Raw genomic sequence first — 4735 nt, forward strand, 5'->3', positions numbered from 1 at the left:
AAAATATGCAGGCCAGAAATGCACAGAGATGCTTACATGCTTCAGAAACAGGTCTTATTCAGAGGGTTTCCTTGATCCTTGACCTTGGCAAAGGCCAGCATCTGATGCTTGAGGTGGCAGCTTTGTTAGGCACAGCGTCTATCCCAAGTCTGTTGCCCCATTCCTTTGGAAATGCTGTTCACTTGTGAGCGCGACAGCGCCAAGTACTCTCCCCGTTCCCTTGTGCCAGAAAACAGGAACAGAGCTATGTTTTCCAGGAATTAATTATTATGAAGAAGAAAAATGTAAAAGTATCAATCAAACAAAAATAAGCTTTAAACCATCTGAATTTTAATTTAGCCACATAATGAATGCTGCTTCCCAGGACAGGCACCAGAGCGGGTACCTGCACTTACCAGCGCCTGCCCAACTTGCTTCCAGTGGTGCATGCAAAGTGCTTCCTTTGTAAAACATTTCCCGATTATAATGCCTCCTAATGTTTACAAGGTTGCAATTTCAGCTGTAAATAGAGAAGCATACATTGTTTTGGTTTTTTTTCTTCCCCACCAAAAAAAATTTTTGATCTCTGATTTATTATCATCGTCCCTTCTATTGTCAAATAATAACTGTATATAGAACAGCAAGACTAGAATGGCCCGTCCATCTCAGCCAAGGCTTTCAGACTCGAAGTGCTTATTCCTGGGCCCAAAATTCAGGTAGAGATCTAAAATCCCTTAACAAATAATCCAACACAACTCCAGATGCAATGCCGAGACTTACGTCTGAAGCTGGTACAAGGAACTCAAGATTGTAGCTAAAAACCCGGGCGGGAGAAGGCGGCAAGTCGCCGCACGTCTCTCTGCCGTCACCTTCTGTATTCCCAGCCGTACCGACGGCAGCAATAAGGCCAGGCGGGAGCCAGGTAGCAATGGCTCCGACTTCCTGGTCTGAGTGTCCCTGCGCTGAGAGAGGCGTGAGCCATGGTACTGCCCTTACGCTCCACGTGTCTTCTCCTGGGGTTTGGCACCTCCTGCCTTTCCCTCACCTTCCTGCGCTGCCCGTCAGTCTGAGTGACAGTCCTCAGCAGGCAAGCGGAGTATAAGAGGGACACAGCTCCGTATCTTGGACTACCAGAAGGATTCCTGATCTTCAGGTTGCTTTATCCCTGCTCAGTGTATTTGCTAAGAGACAACTTCTTCCTGGCATGGCTCATGGGTAAGAGAAAATCATACTAATTCTTCTCTAATGCAAAGGGCAGTGGGGATGGGCTATATTCGTCTGGGAGACGTGTAAAAGGCAGTTATGTGAAACGCAGCACAGCAATAACCCTGCTTCCTGTTTCTATTCTGTTTTACTAACACCTCAGCATAAAAAGTTGGTGGGACAACTGGACTATAAGCTGTTTTAGCTAAAATAAGGTGATGCTAAGATCAGATTTTGCTTAAGCATAGCTGGTAACGTAGAAACAGTTCTCCAAACATCACCTGCCTGCCCAGGACCTTGACAGAGTGCTAGCCGAGTAACTGCCCACTATTGTTTGTCCCTTGACAATGCATTTTCCTTTCCACCTACAAAACCTGTCTTATTGATCCTTTGGTATTTCAAATACCAGCCTTAAATGAAGAAAAACATCACTGGAGTCAAGTAAAAGACATAGACATTGGCATAAGAGGAAAATCAAGAGAATTGCTTCTATCTTCTATTAACCATGTAAGCTGATGCATATATTTCACAACATTTGAACGAATTTTTTTTTAAATTATTGGAAACTTCTTGTAAATGGCTGCTCATCAGACTTTCCAAATGCTTTTCTTCTCTATGCTAAGATCAAAGGCTTTTTAAAATTGGATGTCGTTCAAAGGATCTCTGAAGGTAAATTTACTTTAGAGAAGATGTTCAATCAAAGCTTCTTTGAAGGGGTCGATGTGACCCATTTGCAATACATGTTTTTCTTGCTTTGACACTGTTGACTTGCTCACATGATTTGCCACTGACCCTTTAATTCTCTTCATGTCTTGAGTAATTTCTGATTTATAGCAATAAAAGACTTCTTCTTGGGGCACTGTTTTGGATAGAATGGAGGTTTCATACAAGAAAATCACTCGGAAAGAACAGGCACACCATGTGAATGTTTCACTTGAAAGCTATAATAAAATGGAGATGGTTTAGGTTCTTTTGCTCTAGCCGGAATGCTGGTGCATTAGAGTTACTATTGCAAAGAGCCTCCTCCCAAAATTTTCTCAACTCTTACAAGTGCAGACTAAGTGTTCTTGTTATTGGGGTGGTGCTTTGCGCGTGTAAGGACATCCAAGCAAGACTCCAACTGGCCAAAATCCAATTGGCCAGACTTCTTGCACAGAAATAATTTATTCTATGTGAAAGCACAAATCCTAACAACAGAGATTTCACCATAGGGAGTGGATTGAGAATTAATACTAAACATCTCTGTTTTGAGTCATACATGATGAAGTAATACTCTCTGGTATTGAAAACCAGACAGTAAATACACAATACTCTTCTTCAGGAAAACTTCACCTAAATGCTATGTGTCATGGATTTGAAGGAAGGTGTTGGGCTTCTTCTCTTTGAAGTTGTCTCACCTCATATGTGTAAGCTAAGTTTATGGACCTTTTTTAAAGACCTACTGTCCAGAAGGAGTTTTTACAAGATGACTATGTAAGTTGCTAAACGAGTTCTTTACTTTGGCAAGGAGATATTTTTCTTTATTCTAATCTTCCCTTACAATGTGTACAGGTGCTCTGCTCTGTTTGGAAACTAAAGGGACAACAAAAAGGAGAGGAAAAGTCCATTATGATATTGTGGTAGAACCCAGCAGAGAAAAAAAGAGAGAAAAGGCTTTTCTTTTATAAAATCAAGTGACTCTCGAGTTTTGGGACACATTTTCTGAATGCAGGAATATATTTACTAGAAGCATATTTATTAAATAAATATGAGGATTGAAATCTGTAGGTATGCTCTTGCTGTAACCCTCTCCTGAGGAGACACCTTGAGCTTGCCTCCATGAGCTCATGCAGTATTTCATAACATTTCTAGAAGAGGAAAGATCAGAGAGAGCCCTACAGTGCTTTACAAACACAGGACAAATCCACCAAGAGCAGACCAAGAGCAAGCAGTAGGTATGGAAGGGATGACAGATTTCTTGTACAGGTGACTTTTACCAAAATACATACGTACTGAAAATATGTGTATAAAATACTATATATATATATGGAACAAAATATTAAAAAAACCCCAACTAACATCCCCTAATATTTCACATACCTTTGACGTTCAACAGACAGCAGACTCCTATCTGCCACTGGTAGTTACTCCCAAAGTAAAAACTGTGTTAAACATAATATGGCGGCATTCAAACAGATGTGATAAGCTCATGGAGAGTAGACAGCAGGACAGTCCAGAACACAGGAGAAAAGTGATCCAATAAAATTAGGTCAGTCCAAGATAATATGAATGTAGTTTGAAAAATATCTCCGCTACTGTTCTGTGAACTTGCCGATCCTGTTCTTGGGACTTCAGCTGAGCTGGTGAGATGAACAATTTTCTGTTTAGTGTTGGTTTGTAAGCTCTTTTGAGAAGGAATTGCTCTCTTAAGACTCTGGAAAGAATGTGGAGGTACAGCTGAAAAGAAATAAAAATGCTGCTGTTGGTGGTTTCTGCGGTATGCCATAAGGCTAACTCCCCATCAAGTTGAGCAGGTGCCTCGGTTGGGCTGCACGGCCAAATTGATAACGGGATGCCACAAGCCACATTTCCGCTGTATAAGCAGAGCCTGGGGCTTGGGCAAGGGCTGAAGATAGCTCCTCTGTGACAGCCTCCTTCTGCTCCACTGTAAGATCCATGCAAGTACTTGTTCCAAGCCAAAAATTCTTCCTCCTTATTCGTGTTTAACCTTAGCAGGAAACATATCCTTTGGCTCCCATATACCAGAATTTTTAGTCCTTTTCCTTCTTTCAGGTTTTGACACCTATTCAAGCCCAGTTCAATATTGAAGTGGTCTTGTAGATTTCCCACCACCAACAATCTCAAAGTTTCACAGAGCCGGAGCAAACACAGACTGTCAGTGCCGCCAGCGAGGCTGAGGTACCTGACGGCGCAGATTCCCAGTTGCAGGCAGACGGAGGTGTGGCAGCCGAAGTAGTTACGGTTGTCTGCCCTGCCCTTCTGTAAGAGGTTGCTTTCCCCACTCTAAATAATGCTGTGTATAGTATGAATATCATCTATGTTCTTTATGCTCCTCAGCTGCTGCAGCTTGTCCTCTGGTGCATTAATGTCAACTGGCTGCTTTTGGCTCTTAACTCAGGGATAGGAATTCCTTTGGGCAAAAAGCTCTCAAGGAGTTAAGCGCAGATTGCTTATGCTTTTCAAGATTTTAATCTTAGGCTGTATAAGTTCCATCCCACAGTTACACAGACAATTCTGGAGAAAAAAGATTGCTCAATAATGTGGGGGGTTAAAAAAAAAGTCTCAGTTCTCCAGGCAGTTTGCTACCTTCTGTTTCTTTCAATATGGAGCTTAGACCAGCAGTTTCTGAGCCAGGCACGAAGTGCAGGCCAGGACAGGAGAAGGCACATAAAATCTGGCTGTACTGCTTCTAGACTATTCTCTCACCATTTGATTGACGCCCTCCTTTCTGCTATGACTTCTGTTCTCTCCCTGCCAACAACAGGGCAGGTGCCCGCTTGGCTCACTTTTCGCTCTTCCTGGCTCCAAATCTGCCTCACGTCAAGGCTGCCAC

The sequence above is a fragment of the Cariama cristata genome, unplaced genomic scaffold (assembly GCF_000690535.1).
Source record: "Cariama cristata isolate BGI_N322 unplaced genomic scaffold, ASM69053v1 scaffold8788, whole genome shotgun sequence".
NCBI classification, from domain to species: domain Eukaryota; kingdom Metazoa; phylum Chordata; class Aves; order Cariamiformes; family Cariamidae; genus Cariama; species Cariama cristata.